Below are 18,836 nucleotides of genomic sequence, written 5' to 3' on the forward strand. Positions count from 1 at the left end.
AACACTGTTTCTCAAAGTTTATTTTTCTCTGCTTTTAGTATTGAAGAAAAAGAAAGTATTTGATACACACATGCACATACTCATACCCTGTGAGACAACAAGGGTATGTTAGCACTACAGGAGGTTTGTGCTGATACACAGTTGAATAGGCTGTGACAGATAAAGCTCTAAAAAGAGTTGGGGTGCTGCACTCTGTGCTGTCTATTCTACTGTAACTTTTATTACTGGAATATTTCTTTCAGTTTTACTTCCCTCATCTCCCTTCAGGCTGACAGTGTGGTTCATGGGTCTTTAAAATCACTTTCAAGAGAGCACTATTATTGTTTATATTTAAAAATACTCTTTAGAATCGGAAGCCAAGTTGGAAAGAACAGTTGTGACATAGGGTGTGTATGTTTGGCATTTGCAAAAATATCATTACAATTCTAGCCAAGGAAAGACTGCTTTTAAAAGTAAACACCTATGCTCTTAAATAAAAATGCTTGATAACTTTTAGTATATAGCAGTAAAACACGTATATAGCAGCCAATTAATTGCCCTGCCTTATGTGATACATTTTTTCTTGGATAGCTCGAGGACCTTTGCAACTGCTCCCTTCGAGCTTCGTGGTCGGTGGGGCTGTTGTAGTCTGAAAAATAAGCTGTCAAACCTCATATTATCAAACCACTTATTACCGAAATAGAAGCCACATGCCTTCCTCACTCTGCGTTCACCTCTACAACAAAAGCAGCATGTCCATCTCTGGAAAAGGAGTTGGAAGCACCTTACAGGACACAATAGGCTCATCTTCTGATCAGTTGGATTTGTTTCTGTGGACATTAGGTGTTGACGAGTCACATATTTTTTTAATCCCAAAGCATCCCAGCAATGTGAAGTTTGTATGTATTCAAGTGCGTGCAGGGTGAGTATTCAGCCAGACAAAGGCTGGTGCTGGGAGCGGTACTAGTGTAGTGAGGTTTTGATTCTTTAAATAAAAAGAGGATGGCACAATGACTGTAACTAGAGATCTAAAATGCAAATGGTGTGTGGAGACAGACCAAGTTAAGTAGGTAGGCCAACTCCTATCATCTTTCCTTTATAGGGGAGGGGGCATTTTTCCTGCGGTAAAAGAGCACATCACGGAGAGTTTTTCCCTCTACCCCATCACCTAAACCAGTGCAATCTGTAACTGCATCAGGAGTTATTTTCCCAGGCTTTGATAAGCTTGAGTCATTTTATATTTCGTGTTTGAGTTTATCATACCACTTTGTGTTCAGGAAAGATATAATAGTATTGAGTCATATTTCTAAAAAAAAAAAAATCTTTTCCTGCAGCTTTTGGATTTTGCTATGGGGAAGTATAAGCCATTAGAAGCTCCTGTATTTCACAGCTGATATGTGCTTTTACAGCCTTGGTTCTTCTCAACAGCAGGAAGTATTCCTCTACTTTATAGAAACCTCAGTTTTATACAGATGCTGGTGGGCAGGAATCCTGCTGGATGGTTCCCCAAACATATGTGTGTTGATTGATAGAGATCTTAGGGATGTTTTTATTTTTTAAACCATACTGTTATTTTAGTACCACTGTATGCAATATATAATTGAGATGCTTTTTTTCTAGGTTCTGAGAAAGTGAGTTGTGAGCGCAACTTTCATAGCTTCTCTGTCAAAAAGGCTACACCAGAATGACTCTTTAAAATACCAGTATTCTCAGTTGGCCCTGTGAAGAAATACTCGGTGCCAGCTGGTTTTATTGTAGTGGAACTATGAACATTTTTTTTATACGTTTTATTACAGGAACCAAACAGTTAATTTATCTGGTCAATATCAATACTGTTTCAATAAAGCCTCATTTTAGCATTTGGTCAACCTCACTCCTTAAGTTAACTTTCAGTGCCAAGAGGGTTTGCGTAATACATAAATACACTGGTACCTGTAATAATGTAGTGTATTACTTCCTGAATGCATTACAGGCTCTTAAGCACATAATCAAATTCCTTAGGATTATCTTCTGCATCCTCTTCTGTAGGCAGGTTTGTATACCAATTTGATCATTTTTATCTGGGGAGTGCTTTTTAACCTCAGCACATGTGGGACTTTTTGTTCTGCCGTTACAAATCCTGTGGAGGTACATCTGCTCTTGGGAGTGTGGCTCGCCACATGCTCACATTTGAAAGGGTATTAGAGCTTCTTTAGTTTTAAAGTAGGGCCCCTGGTAATATTTTTATACCCTTAATATAATTACTCTGCATTTCATGAGAGTAGCTGTATTTCAGTTCATTCCCATTCATTTACTTACATGGTTCTAAAGCTTTTTTTTCCCCTCTTCTACTTTGTAAACATTTTAGGATACCCAAGAAGAAATACTACCTACCGTAAACAGAGCATTTTCTGACTATGAAAATGCTATGTTCATGCATTTGTTTTGGTTTTAAATTCTTTTCTAATTTGTAGTGAGTGCAATGCATCACTGCAAATTGCTTGCTTTTTGCAGGCGTGGCACTGAACCTCTTGTAATCATCCCTTTCCATGTGTGGTGGTTTTTTGTTGGTTTGGGTTTTTTTTCACTTGCATTGCAAAATAAAACTTCTCCCCTCTGTTTAGCTACACTTGGGTTCTGCCTTCACACACTTATGTGTTTTTAACGAGAAACACTGTTGTTCTCTTGGTTCTTGTTAAATACTTTTTATGGAATTGCTGCAGCCACCTAATGTGCTCTGTTCTTAGCTGTGTCCAGTTTGTCCTTATGCCTGTCTGAGGCAGGATCTGAATCAACAGGAAATGTGGCATTGTACGTGGTACTTTAAACATCCCTGGCAACTTTAACCCTTTTTATTAAGAAAGGTGAAAAAGTGAATGGCTGTGATGTATAAGGAACATGAATGTATGCTTTTAAAATTGCTCAATAACTTCTACAAGCGAGAATATTGGACTGAGGTATTATCTGTCTTGGAGTCTCATTAGTTCTAGATAACGTATCTTACCAAATTCCTCTTTGATCTCTCCAGTGATATTTTTCAGATGTCAGCCTTCTCCCTGTCACATAAAGGGCGTGCAGCCAGCGGTGTAGACCTCTTCTATTGAGGAGGTGCCTGCTGGCATTACCTCAGGTTGGATAAACAAGCATGCTCTGGTCATGTGTTTTACAGTGTAAAAACCCTATCAAATAATTAAGACAAATTGTTAATTTCACTTCACGTTAGCGAACTGATGATTCCTCTATACAGAAAAAGACTTTTTTGAGCTATGCAGTTTTCATTTGAAATTATTTTTATCTCCTGTCAGCTACGGGTCCAGATTAGAGTGCATGGCAAATACAGAACTAGCCAAAGAAATATCCTTTTTTGCAAGTCAAAAATCCAGTTTGTTCCTGGAGCATCTGCGCATCTTCTAAGACTATTTGTAATTGCAATTGCATAGCAGAGTTAAAAGGGGGCTAATATGATACAGCTCAGTTAAAGCCCTTGTATTACCATACAGCTTTAAGATCATCTGAAGGCCTAATCTTACTGTGTTATTATTCTGTATTTCCTTATTTGTTGCTTTGTTTCATTTAACTTTTGTTTAAAATATTTATAGTTTATTTTTCAAAAAAGGATTTATGCAATTAAGAAATCCTTGTGCTTCTAAGAGTTAGAGATTATCCACTGTCAGAAGCCATCAGATCCACCACCTGTCATGATTCTGAGCCAAGCAGTCATGGACAAAATGCCAGGGATGACCACTTCTGGATCAGCTTGAAAAAAAGATCAACAGAAAAAAAAACCGTTTTTCTGTTTTTACAGATACTAGCTATTTGAACCTGAACTTTGTGAAGCTTTTAGTTGTATTTAAAAGTGCAGTAGAAATTACATAAAGGAACTTTTTGTTACTGTTATTCATGATACGGCATTTTTCTCTATAATAAGCAAGCAATCATTGAAAACTGGGTTAACCCAAACTGGAAAAATCACAGGAGTGACCCACATAGTATAAAATCTGCTCTGTACTGTTCCAAGTTAAACATGGTGTAGTCCCAATTGTGTGGATTCTTCAAGAACTGAAAGGACCCTGGGAAATCTTATCTCTGAAACCTGAGCTAGGTGAAGCACAGTAACCTATGTGAGGACTTAGAGTTTGGAAGATAAAATCGGTAGGAAATTGCTTCCGAATTCGAACTGTTAGCTCTGTTAGCAATTGGACTTCAACTGAGCTTACTCGGTAAAACTGCAAGGAGTCATACATAAAGCTACATAAACATACGAGCGTCCTTACTGTTGCATGGCTTAAGAATATTTGTATTCCTCTCTCCTCATACCATTTTGTGGAAGTGTTGGAAAATTTTATAGCTGCACAAAACAAAAGCTGCAAAAGCCAACAGAGACACGTACTACCTCTTTCTCTTTTGGTTAACACTAAACTAAGAAGCAAGAGGTTGCCAGGTATTTTTACAGGATTTTTTGGTAGACTTAATGGCCACGTTCTGTCCCTGCTGAAGCCACGTAGCCGGGTTTAGGCTCTGCCAAGCGCAGGTCTGAGCCTGCGTTTAGGCGCTGACTCGCCTCCGAAGCTTGGCACTTACACCTCAGCCTGCGCTCGGCTGTGGCTGATCTATTAATGCACTAGCACAGCATTTTAGTGCCGGCCTGGGCTGTCACTCCTCTGCCAGTCATAAGCAGAGTCACCCTGCTGTCCAGAGCACAGCAGACATCCCAGCCTCGATTCTTTGTCGGCGTGTGTAGACATTTTCCCCCTTCAGCCAGGCTAGCAGCTAGCCACAGGCGAAGACGCCATGTGGGAAGCAGAGCTCGGCAGGGGTAATCCTGCCCCGAGACCCTCTGTATTACGGGACAAAGCCAAGCGGTTCTAAAGCCGTTTGGCTGTAGGCAGGTTTCCCAGGTGTCAGGAGAGCCCTGGAAAGCGTACAGCCTGAGCAGACAGCTGGGAATTACCCTCTCTCTCTGACCCAGGAAAGGGCAGGCAGTGAAAAGGGCATGGCTGGAGCGCTGCTGCATTCTGCAGATCCCCTGGGGCCGCTGCAGCTAAAACAACTTTAATTTGTTCCTTGGGTCCCATCTGCTGTCTGGGACACAAGGAATCAAGTAATCGTGGAGAGGCCTATCTGTTCTCTGTGGGGATAGACCGGGCGGCGTGGCAGGGTCTGGGTGAGGAGCCTGGGGGGTCTAGACAAGTGCCAAGCCGCCGCTGGACTTCGCTGTGCTCTGATTTAGCTCATCAGCAAGGCACTGTGATGCCAAAGGGTTCTGAGGCGGAAAATTCTTCTTCAATGCCCAGCCCGCTCCTGTGAGCGGAGAGGAGAGGGAGACTGAAAGGTGGTATGGTGGGCTGCCTGCTGAAATGCAGTGGCTGGGTCAGGTTTGAGATGTACCAACTCTGATGGCCTCTCTAACTAACAACCTCAAAACCAACCAACTTCTATGGAACTGGAAGGTTAATTGAGTCAGCACAATGATGAACAATCCCTGAGACACATTTGTCATTTGGAGTCCAAGTACCGTCTGCATTTATTTTCTGGCAAATGTTATACATTTACATGGATAATTCTTACAGCCTTTATGTGTTTCAAGTATGTCTGCCTCCCTTATTTGTACCACCAAGTCCCTGGTTGAAAACAAGGCTGATAAAAAAATAATATGTTGGTGATGGGTTACAAACTGAACTGCAAATGGTGATGTGTATGTCCACACGTGTCTCCCAGAAATGCCACAATATATACCATACAACGGCCATCTATATGAATGTACTTACAACATACTGAAAGACGCACTGATTAACATCAGTTTCTGTCTAGAACTAGAAGTACTGCAATAAAAAAACAGGTAAGTACCTGAGGTATTAAATGCAGCACACTCCAAAGACTATGAAACATGAACTACCACATTTGTATGTAGTTAAGCATAAGAATTGTGCTTCCTATAATGATTTCCTGCACCCCTTCAAATGCTTTTAGCGTACTCTGGGGTAAGTAGGCTTCAGGAAAGTGATGCAGAGTTTACAGAGCTGCTGATGTGCCAAGCACATCAAATGCTGTACAGTATGCATTTCTGACAGGGTTTGGGTTCTCATTGAAACCTTCCTGAAGCAAATGAAGGAACATGCTGATAAAAATAGCATCACAGCATGTTTCTGCTTTGTTTAAAAATGAAAATTCTTTTATTATCTGGCTTTATTTTTTGATTAGAGGGTATTTAGGTACATTTTCTAACAGAACTAGGGTATTGATTTCCAGAGTTATACTCACAAGGGTCCTGTTAGTATTTTCTTTAAACTTTTACCATAGCCTCAGCTAAGACATGATAACTAGCCAAGTGCATGCACTTGCCTGGTTACAAACTTAAATAAAATGGATCAGATTAAACCACAATCACTGACAAATTTGTGTTACTGTATTAATTAATACAGAAGTTATGACTATAATGTAATTTTTCCATGGAAAATCTATTTGTGCACATGACATTCATCAGAATAACAGTATTAAAGACATCTTATTGAGAAATAATTTATGCACATATGTGAGTAATTCCAAAATAATTAGTGGGGAGGACGATTCCTTCTAATTAGGATTCTATAGATTTTGGCTTCCTAAAAATTACCTAGCTTTCCATGCCCCATTGGAGCATACAGTATGTTAGCAAGAATGGAGGAACTTATTTCAGACGGTCTTCTGCTCTGATGTGCAAGACTTGTTTCTTGGTCCTCACCACTACTGATACCGTTCCCAATGCACAAACTAGCAAAAAAATCATTGAGAGTGATTTCATGTGTTCTTTGGGAGGAGTTTTAGGGTTTTCATCGATGAAAAGTTATTGATCAGGTCTGACGGTCCTGTATAGAACTCTGCAGGCATTAACTAAATCAGTTTGCCTCTTTTGTCTGGTGTGTGTGTGGAGCCAGTTGTGCCGTAACAGCAAAACCACTGTGCCTGTGACTGAGCTGAACAGCAGAGAGGTTTCAGGGACTGCTAGGCTCTTTGGCTCTGAACGAACTCACCTCCTCTGTGTCAGGGCTGCTCAATCTCCGTAATCATTTATCATTTTTAACTCTGTGATGCTTTTTTTTCGTCAAACTTAGTTAACTGGAGATTTTGTTCTCCATTTTTTGCACACAGTACCACCCCTGGGTACAGTCTGCTTTAAGACTTGCATTTTTGAAAGGTTCTGTATTCTTGCCCGTTTCCCATACAGTTGTCTAGAAATGTGTAGACAATTAAAAATGTACGTGCACCGAAACAATTCCAAGCTGTATATGTACATAAAATTCACAAGCTTAGAGTATATTTCTTGATTTTTGTTTGGTAAAAGAGGCAGCTGGAAGAAGGCCTCTGTTTCATTTAGCATGCTTTTTACTTAAGTCATCTCTTCAGTGTTACATTAAAGGCTGTGTTTCGAAACTCTTGACCTAAGTAAAAAAGCATTAGCTGTTTGTCACAGTTACAAGTCTTACTGAGATGCTTGTATTCTGGGAATAAAAGGCCCTAACACAGCTGTGTTGAAAACACCACAGTGGGTTTTTCAAAGACCTTCACCTCAAAACTGACTTTCTTGTGCCCTCTGAGATCTGGTTGTTATTTACTGAGTTCAAGTCAAGGGGGTTTTTATGTGCTCTTAAAGGATTTAAATAATATAGGATTCTGAGCCTCGGTTTTGTTCCTCCTGTTCCACTGTATCACAACAGAGAAACAGAATGCCCTGGGAGGGGGAAGCCATGACCTGCAAGATGACAATCAATAGCATCTGACAGCCGTTTGAGGCCCCAGATCCCCTATGTGACTTGCTGTCACTGATGAGGCTGGAACCTCAGATTTCCTACCCCATTTAATCACCAAATCACACTACCAAGCTGCTGTTGTGTGAGTAAAGCAAAAGGGTTTTATTTATACGCTTGGGGTCTTTTTCTACTTTATAGCTTTCTTTCACAGCTAATCACTAACTAGTTTTGAGAAATAAGTTTTAAAATACCTATTGACATTTCAGGGAGCCTGATGTTTGTTTTACGCTGATGGTGACTTTTCTACTTAACATAAAATTCTGTGTAAATACGTTGTGACTTCTGTAGTATAGCAAATCTGCTACCTAGATAAACCATTATATTGCTTTTCATATTGGTGTCATTAGGTGCCCTCACTGGGCCAGATGACACAGAAGGGCAGCTCAGTATTTCCCAAGTGAGGAACCTGATGTAACAACATGCTGTCAGCCAGTGAGACGGCATCAAGGCAAGTATTAGACGATGAGAGGTGACAGCGTATGTAATGCCAGGATATCCCTGCGCAGTGTGAGTTGCTAGGCAGTGAGCTGGCAGCTCGCTATGGCAAGCACCTGACAGATTCCTGACGTTCTTTCTTAGGATGCAAACAACAACAACAACAAAAACTACAAAACAATACAAATAGAAGCAGAGCTTTTTCAAAAAGTTAAGTCTCCTAAATCTCATTCAATTTCAATTATATTTTTTCCCCTAACTCCCCTGCTCTTCTGTAAGTTCCAGGGTGGATTTTTCTTTTGACCAAACAGAATAAACAAGGAAGCAAAAAGAATAATTAAAAATCCTGTGGAAAACACCTTCTTATTGTAAGTGGAGAGGAAAGGGGTAATTTGCAAGCTGTCTCCCAATACTAAGACTACCCCCCCCCCAAAAAAAAAAAATATCTTTCTTTGCAAATTCATGCACTTGGGAGCTCTGCAGTTGTTGCAGAGTGGAGAGGAAAACAGCCACACTGTTTAGCATGATTCTTTTGCACCCTTTAATTGCCAGACGTAATCTTGATAGCAGACAGTGCTGCTCAGTGAAGCATTTCTACCGCATCCATAGTTCCTCTCCGCCTTGCATGAATGTTGTGGGAGGGGGGATTCGTGAGTAGCCAAATGGGGGGGAGCTAAGGGCAGCGCAGTGTCTCGGTGAGCCCTGGCAGAGGGAGCAGGAAATGATGCAGGAGGGGAGAGGCCCCAGTGATACTTCATGGAAGCCATGCAGAGTTCCCCAAGGGGCTGAGGACAGGAAGGCGATGACCCTTTCACATGCCTCCCAGACCCCAACTGGAGAGACACTTTAAGTAATTTATCAATGCGAATTCCAGAATGTTTTTCTCCTACTTCATGGGATTTTTCCCCTGGAAAGGAAGCAGAAGGACATGTATTGCTTAATGGGAAACTGAAATGAAGGTTGGTCGGTTGATATGTCTTATGTAAATCAGCAGGCTGGATCATAGCTTTATATTCATAATATATTAAAGCAGGGGATCACCTACTTTTAAAGACATTATTCCTCCTCCCTGGGCACCTGGAAACTCCTACAGTGAAAGATAGGGGAGGGAGTGGGTTGTGTGGGAGCAAGCCAGGACTTTATACTGTCCCCGTTTCCAAGATCAAATCCTCTTCTACAATATTTCTGAGGCAGCTGCAGACTCAATGACCTAGCATTCGATCAGTGACCCGCCAGTACTTCTCGGTTTAGGAAAGCTGTCATTATATTGGTGTTCATCTTTCTGCCCAGAACTTCGACAGTATGTAAAAACCCTGACACCCAAATCAGCCCCTGCTTTGCATCTACGGAAGGAAATCTCAGCAACGGAATTCCTCAGATCGTCTCAGATCAACAAAAAAGAGATGTCCTACTGAAATCTAGCATGTCCTCTGGGATCTGTGGGAGTCAAGGACAGTTTTCCCCAGGCAGACAGCTCTTCCAGCCAGCTCCCTAGCTGCATGGTCTTTCTCTGAGACACTACATGGGAACTATGCAGAAGAGATAATACGGTTCTCCGCCGATTAATTTTTCCTGGCCTGTTTCCATGGGCCTGAAGAGCAGAAAACATGTGAAGAACTAGGAGGCAAGATCTGGCCCTGTGTATTTTCCTGAAAAGCCAAGCTCTATTCCACACAGCTGCTGGTGGTTCTCTCCCTTTACGTTTTTCATAATGAAAACAGAAGTATAAAGTTAATTTTATTTTTTCCCCCTAAGGATGTTTCTTGAGCTATTATGCATATTCTGTTACTGGTTTGCAAGTGTTGCCTGCTTTATCACACACTGGCATTTTTATTCCTTTTATTCTTACAGGTCAGTAGACCAGCTAGTAAGACTAATTGCCCTCATTCTGTTCTGGCTGCTTTTGACAGATAAGAGCTGTAAATGGGGTAATATCTTGTCAGTACGCTTCAAACCTCCTGCTTTATAAGTATCCATCCAACCTGCTCCCTTTTCTCATGGCTCATTGTGCAGCAATAGGTTTAAATACCTGTCTCCAGTTCCTTAATAGAAATAAACCAACAGAAATAAAATTGATTAAATTGAGATGGAAAAGTCTTGAAAGTTGTCTGCTACCTGTATGAATCTAAACCATAAGCACTTAACTCAAATGGGATTAGAGGTTACAAGGGAGAAACAGAAGAAGTTTTTCTTAAGATCCTTTCTTAATGTTCTTTTACCAAATACACAGTAACATAAATTTCATATATGCACATGCTTACACCCTCTGCTTCAAAACAAAATTGATACAGTCTGACTTATTCATAATATTATAAATAACTGGTAATAAGCCCCCCAAAGACTAGAACCAAGGACTGTCAGTCTTGAGGATCTTCTCTGTGTCCAACAGTAGCCTATATTAAATGCTACAGCAGAAGGCATAATGTACCTGAACTGTATGCAAAATAGGTAAGAGAAAGAAATTTCTCCAGTCAGTGATCAATTTATCCTGTGAAGCATCACTGACACTAATGCTTGCAGTTGTTCTCCCTGTCAGCATGTTGCTATTGTACATGTATGTGTCTGCTCCTTAAAAAAATCTTTTGTTTCATTTGCTAAACTACCTGTTCTCTAGCATAGAGTTCCAGAGCTGAAGCAGTACACTGCATTAATATGCATCTAAAGAGAGTTAATGCCAGCTCCTGTTGTCTCTTCATTTGACAAGGTGTTTTCTCTTTCTCATAGCATGTGACAGGGTGTTAGATGTGTTTCATTTGCTTCCCAGCTTCACCTAAGCCTCCCTGCTGTGTAAAGATGTCAAGAAGTTTCCTCCAGGGCTCTGCTGCCAGCCCTCCCTTCCCAAGAGGTGGGACAGATCTTCACTTCAGCCTCAGTCAAGCTGGGAAGCTGCCACAGCAGCAGCAGTTGTGCTGGGAGCTGTATTTCGCTCACCTGTGGAGAGCAGAGCTGGGAGAACACGGCCCTGACTGAGGGAATTGTGATGGTGTGCCAGGCTGGGGAGCAAGTGCTGCCTGAAGGCCTTGGTGCCCCCTCTTCCCTCAGCAAGCCCACCACGCTGCTACAGGAGATCAGTAATCCTGTGTGCTCTTTTCATCTTTGGTGTAGAAACTGTCATGCTCTATGAATCTATGTACCTACAAGTGCATTGGCCTGCTGGTTTCACTGGATGATGATGATAATGCAGATAAGAAGTTTGTCTGTAATTCTTGTCTGTAGATCAAAGCACTTAAACACACTATTTTTAGTTTCTCTTGGTTTACAGTTTTCTCTTGTGGTTCTTTTAGGCAACCTGCTCTAAATAAACCTGCTTTAGCAGGGTTTTGGACTAGATCATCTTCAGAGGTCCTTTCCAACCCTAACCATTCTGTGGTTCTTCCTAATCCTCATTAATTTTTTATATTTTCTTTAAGCTAGAAGCGAAAATGCAATTTTTAAATTTATTAATAAATATTTAAAATTTTACTTTTAAATAAATATTTAAAAAATAAAAAATATTTTAGATTTTAAGATTAGTATTTTAAGCAAAGCATCTATTGCTGAAAATGCTATCATCTTTTCTGTGTTTTCCATATGTTTTGTTTAGTTGTACAGTGCTAGTATCCTATTCCATTTTTATTGGAGTATGCCCATAATTGAGAAGATTGCTTGACAGGGGTTCCCAAATTCAGTTTGCTTGGATTGTATGCAGAAGTCACGATTGGGCTGCTCTGAGCAGCTGTACTAGTTTCCATGTGGGCAAAGGCATCTCCTGTTCCTTCATCTTTACCCCCCCATTGTTATACAAACACACTTACTGAAGCACTATCCCTGTCTTGGCTTTTGCGCTGTTTTCTTACACCTCTTTTTGTTCTCAGCATCGTGCCTTGACCTGCATGGACAGTCCCAAACCTCATCCCTTTACTGTATCTAGCCCCATTGGCTAATTGGTATCCGAATGCTATCCAGGGTTCACAATTTATCATACATGTGTAACTTTTTGGGAATCCCAAGTATAACATGCATTCAGTTCTGGCAGCCTTCATGAAAGGAAGAAATTATCAGGCTGAGAGAACGGGGACTGTTAATTATGACAGGTAATGTTGTAAGCTAGTGGCTCTTAAATGCCAACTATTAAAAAAAAAGAAAACGTGTCATGGACAAAGTAAGCAATAAGGAGCACATCAAACTTTCTCTGCATTGCCTTTCTGCAGAGTATTACATCATGTTCAAAGTGTTAGTCCTTAGGTGAGGTCACTCTGCGATCCAAGATCAGTATTTCTATAGGAAAACCTGAGTCCTGGAAGCAAAATGTACCATGCTTATTAGACACAAAGGAACTTTCTGCTATATAGGTACATTTTATTTATGCAGGAGACAGAGACGGCCAGGGTGAGACCTTAGAAAGGACCCCTGTAAGAATTAAGGACCATTGGGAAATTCTGTAATTTCTGACTCAAGCTCAGTATGTACCTCTTCAATTTTATCTTCTCTAGTGAAAAGTAAAAGTGAAGTGTAGGTATATCTAAGACACAAAGTGTAGCAAAACAACGTAGCTTATTTACACTTCTCTTCCAGGGAGAGAACAAGACAACAAATCTGTCCAATTTTTGTTGCTGTTACAGTGTGTTGGCAAAAATGATATCATGAGCTGTAGCATAGACTAAAATACTCCAATTCTACATTGTTAGAATTATAGGTGGCAAAGTGTTTTTTCATGCAGCTCTCAAAGGATAATTTATAATGGATAAGTAATTATTCAGGTTGTAATACTCTGAGTCACAGGTGTGTTTTTTTCAGGTATCGTGGTATATAGCAATAGGTGGAGAGGACACTGTAAAGCAACATACTTACATTTTAGCAGTGTTGAATGACTACTTCTAATGTTTTTACCTCTTTAGAATTTACCACTGTGTATTTATAGAAAGTATTAACCACAAAATTAAACCTAACAGTCAGAAGCTCTCTTTATAAAATAATTCCATGGATTGAGTTCCTTGTCCTCATGATATATGGTCCCCTTTTTAAAATTAAAAGAAAACTGTGGAAACGGAGAATTCATCCTTTCATGTATTTAGCATGCATCTGGTTTAGATTTGTAAGACTCAGGTTTCAATCTTCAAATGACAAATTCCCAAGAATATCAGTGGGAAAGGATGATACGCAAATGAAAATTAGCTTACAGATGTCAGTTTTAGCCACAGAATCAATCAGGGTGCAGTAAAAGTTTAGGTGAACACTAGCTAGAATACACCCATTGTATTTTTGGAATTTGCTTGCTGAGGGTACTTTGAGGCCCTTCCAGAGTATACAGGAAAAATCTCTTCAAAATTTCAGAAGTTCAGCAGCCGTCTCCAGCTGAGACACATTTGTAAACACTAGAGCTTCCAGTCCAAGTGCTCCACGTCAGATGATTTTTCTCAAGAAACAAGCCTTGCCTCCATACAGAATGACTTCTTATTTACTTTAAAAAATATAGTTACTGGTTGTGGTTTTTTCTTTTTTCAAGAAACTATTCTGATGAAAGCTGAAGTGATTTTCCAGCATGGATATTATGAGGCTGTGAAAATGTCATTATTACCTTTTCTGTTTAAAATGAAATTTTTGGAAGTCTCTACATTCCCCATAATATTTATATTGGTATGAAAAGTGTTTCACAGCTCAAAAGATAATTTGGATCTAGAAAGCTGAATTAATTTCACACATGGGTTTTTCAATTCTAGTAAAGGATACTGAAACCTGATGTAGATGTTGTTCTAAATGTTGTTTTGTCTTTTTTCTTTCAATGTAAATGATCTTGAAGAGTGTTTGCTAAGTCCTAACATCAGCATTTTCTACGTGTCCTGTCTCTGTAACTGAACTTGATCATACTGATAATGTTTGAGATAAACAGGAAAAAATGTAGTACCTGGAAAACGTGGAGTACCTGAGACATTTGTTTATTTGAAAATGAGTTACAACAACTGTATTATAATTTGGCTTCTTAATTTTCCTTTGAGCAGGTGTAGAGCATAACATCAGAGTACTTACTCAGTCTAACTCCAGCTCCTGACAAGCCACTTTACATGCAGGAGCATGATACCAAAGAGATTACCAGCAGATAAAGACTTAGCAAGACACATAGACTACAACAGATGATGGCTTGCTGCTCTGCTTATCCCAAAAGTATTCCCAAGAGATTTATATAAATAATTCTGAAAATACTGGCTATAAAACAGTGTATTTTATCTATTTTAGCAATTTAAGCAATGGTATTTATTAAATCTAAAGCTGAACTCTCTATCAACCTACTTCATGGCAAAGCTCTTCAGTAATGGATAGCAAGGCCTTCAGTGGAGCTGCGCCTATTTATACTAGTAACATTACATGCTTAGATTTTCGGACAAGGATTGTTAACTGTGAATAAAAAAGACATGATAGATTTGCTTTGTTCTGCATTATTTCTGAAAATACTTCACAGTGTTTTACAAACAGTGCAAAAATTTTTTTCTGATATTTGCAAGCAGTAGGAATTATAATTGCAGGGGAAAGCAGAAGCGTAGTAAAGCAGCCAAAAGAGCGGAGACTAAAAAGCGCAGGTACTGAGCCCAGTTAATTCCTATGAAGCACAGGTGAATGATGAGGTGAAATCCACGATTTCTTCTCTATAGGAGGAAGAAACGGTCTAAAAATTTTTTTTCTGAGGGAACTTCTAGAGAAGGGATGAGGTGATTTTTTAGTGTATTTATGACTATTACCGTTGCATTGTACCTCTACCATAACAAGATGCTCAGTCCATCTCTAATCCCTTTCCAGAATTTTCAAGGCTACCAAGAGGTGGATTGTGACTGACCATTCTGTGACTACAGTGGATGATGGATGCCTGGTAAAGCTCTTTCCTAATTAACGTGACACACGTGAGGACCAGGCAGGCTGTAGTCTTGCCCAGAAGGCAGGAGCACAGGATCTGTGAAATTGCTCTTCTTTGGGTCTCCTCCTACAGAAGAAGAGAGCGAACTATAGCTCTGTCCTTCCCCCACCTCCATGTCTGGACATGGAGAGGTAAGCACACAGCACATCTCAAAGGAGTATAACTGGCTAGGCTTCCCACAGTGCAGCTAAAGAATGCTAGGAAGTTTCCTTCTTTTTAAAGCAGAACACTTCCTGATTTGCCCATATAACGTTACCTCTTAATGACAATTTGACTGATTAACTGAATGGTATTAACTTAATCTCCTCCCAATTTATCACACTCTATAATTAAACTACATTGAATCTGTGGGTGCAATGTTTCCTGTTGTATGGTCAAATGTAAAGATTCCTAGAAATTTAAGTTGAGTATCTCACTAATAACATTTTGTATCACAGAAACAATAGAGAGCTGGGGAGTGTGTGTGTGATTTTGGTTTTTTTAACTTTTTTCCCAGTTGTTAAACATTTTGCTCAAAAATTTAAAAAGCCTTTTTTTCTTCTCCAAATAGCTGTTTAATCTCTGCTTGAGGTTGAAAAAAGTGTGTTGAAGCAGATGGCAAGAACATAGGATTTAAGCAGGGGACAGATGTAACCATATTAGGGAGTCTGGAAGATAAATCTCCTGAAGTCTTGTGGCAGACATGATCATTACTTTGTTTACATAGATGAAATATTACTAGTTTCAATTAACAGTTGCTGTTGTCCATTATTTGGGATCTTTCCTCTTCAGATGGTCATTAAAACCTGTTGTAAATCATCATGTTTGTGCTACTTCCGTACTGTGCATAAATCATGTAGGCATCCCAGCATCTCCATTTTTTATGGAAAACGTGTAGATAGATATTTATACAACATAAAAAATGGTGCTTGCTTTCTCTTAAGCAGTCTCTAATGACTGTTTCCTGTCTCCTGCGATGTACAGGGGCAGGAGGAAAGCAGAAAAAGAAGGATATCTGTATTCAGCTTCTGTGCTGCCAGTCCGTTCTTTGCTTCTAGCTCCCTCCCCGGTGCAAACGGCGCCTCTTAGGGCCCCTAACATAAAGCACGGTTCTGACTTTGGTACATCTGGAGTGTAGGAAGGCAGCACAGTAAAGAACAGTATTCTTTTCCTGTGGAAAAATCCGTAGGTTGCGTGAGAGACAGTGAGGAAATAACACGTTATCTGTGTGCAGCTTCCTCGCTGCCAAGACATGTGGAAGAACCTTTGCTGACCTTGGGAAAAAAATGCTTTGCAGATGTAAACAGGAAGTCCTCTGAAAGCGTCTGTGTGTATGCACACTCTTCTGATATACATATAAAAATATAATTTTTAAAAAAAATGTTTTTACATGTAAGTTTGAGTGAATGCAGAACCTGCTCCTTGGATACGCTCTTTAAAAAGTTGTGATCTTAAAAATATCAAGGAAACCCCAGAACCAGTTCAGACTACTGTTTTGTTGTTATAATTCCAACCCGTCCCCTCATTGCTGGAATGAAAAACAAGTAAGCATCTATACCTAAGGAGGTGTTCTACTATTAATCACAAAACCTTTAGGAGCAAATATTTAGCACATCAGTTGAACATACTGAGTTCGAGCAGCTGTGAAGCATACATCCACTCTGCAGTACAGCATTCTTGGCATGGTTTTCATCCTCAAACTGTAAACTCTAAACATGTAGGGTGTCTAGTGTCTGTTTGAACCAGATTTCTAGAGAAATACAGGCACTTCTATCCATTAGAATATTTTTAATGCTTAGTTTCAAGTTTAACTGAACCAACTGAAAATTCCATTTTGTTATGACTACAGCAGGAAGCTCATCCTCCGTATTAGAGGGTGGAAGATAGTATGTGTGTGTTATGTATTAAGCATAAACATCCTCCAAAAGGAAAGAGGGAGATGGTGATAGTTACAGCAGTGTTCTGACTTAGAGCAATCTGGGTCTGACTCCTATTTTACCTATAACAAGGGAAATGACACCACAGAGAATCACAGACCAAAAAAGCAGGCATATGTAATGTAAATGTCACAGACTATATACCCTTACAAGGACTCAAATACTAATTGCACAATGTAAAAGTACTGCATTTATAAAGTCAGACCTGTATAGGTAAGCACTCCAAAATCAGGAAATAAAAAAATTAAGGCAACAGGTACCACAAGTGTGCTTCAGCACTGTGATGCTGTCTTGAGATACGATTACAAAGTTTCAACAAAAAATTATACAACTTCATTCTCACAAATTGACAAATTAGCAGTATTTTGCATTTCTTTAGTGTCCCTCATCCTGATGTACTGTGTGAATTAAGCGCAGCTAGACTCATGGAATAACTTAGGGAAAAAGTAAGGACAGAAAATAGCACTTACGGGTTACATAAACGAAATATTTTCTACTATGTTCTCATTCCTTAGGGAACTATAATCTTTAGCAGTTATCTGGTTGGGTCATCTCATATCAAACTTATTTTAACTAATGATTTTCTATGATAACAACTGTTTCTAGATTCAGGCAATGTTAGAAAAACTTTACTTAGTGCCAAGTAATTAGTAATTAATGAAGTGCTACCTAGGTGCCAAGATGTAAGCTATACTCTTTCAAATCATTAGTTACCAAAACAAGATTAAGAAGTACCTTTTCTGCAGTACTCAGGAAGCTTGGCTGAAAGGCAACAAGATTAATGTGATGTTATATTGATGTATAGTTTTAATCCCAGATCTTCGTATGCAGCATGATATACCCAGTCATAATCAAATAGTTTCTCTTTTTTTCTTACATTTTTCAAAATAATTTGTATTGTAATCTATACAAGCAAAGCTGATCACACTGAAGTAACTTGTGTTATAAATTTTAAAATCTAAAATGCTTATGCTATCTTCTGTTAATGAAAGTATAATAAAGTGACTGTACTCTGCTGGCATTTTTATAGACTTGGATTTTACAATAGCAAGTGCTTTGGATTGCAGTTGCTCCTGCAAACATATTGCAGTTTGTGTATGGAAGCATACACATTTTATGTTGTCTAATGGAAAAATGGGTTTGATCTGTGAAATTAGAAATACACGGATAAATTTCCATCCTCTCAGTTGGTAGACAATGTTGAAGATTCAAGCTGTTGCTTTCAAAAGAAAATGTTGTATCTGATATAGTTTGAGTGGTTTCTACGTACAGTGAACCTAGTTACACTCTTGCAGTGTAGCTTCTTTATTGGGCAGTGAATTATACAAATAATGGTTGCTAATAAAATTTGGGATAAGTATGTCTGAAAAATAACTTCTGAGATCCATAGTAAATAATTATTCAGAAGAATACTGATCTGCAGGATGGCTACACACACACCACTTCTAAATTTATTGTCTTGGGTGAAAGTGGTGATGGCAAGTGTGATGTCCTGTGGGCTGTAAGATTTTCAGCCACGTTCCTTTGGGATGATTCACCTAACTGTGTTTGTTCAGGTTTGGCCCTCTGCACCCATTCCCTCACAGCCTGCCAGTCACAAGCGACAGCGGTTTCCTGTTACTTTTGACAGCAGCTTTCTTCATTATAACCAACTATTTTGCCACATATTTTCATCTAGTCATTTCCTCTCTTTTTGATGCTTCCTGTGATTTGAATATTTAACAGCACAGCTGCAATATTCAACTAATAATGAATTTTAAATGGAGTATTTAGTATAAAGGGGAAAATTGGTACCTATCAAATAATAAGGAACATCAGCTATGTGTATAGAGTGGGCAACTGCATATTGGAAGG

This window comes from Falco peregrinus, chromosome 10 (assembly GCF_023634155.1).
Source record: "Falco peregrinus isolate bFalPer1 chromosome 10, bFalPer1.pri, whole genome shotgun sequence".
In the NCBI taxonomy this organism is placed as follows: domain Eukaryota; kingdom Metazoa; phylum Chordata; class Aves; order Falconiformes; family Falconidae; genus Falco; species Falco peregrinus.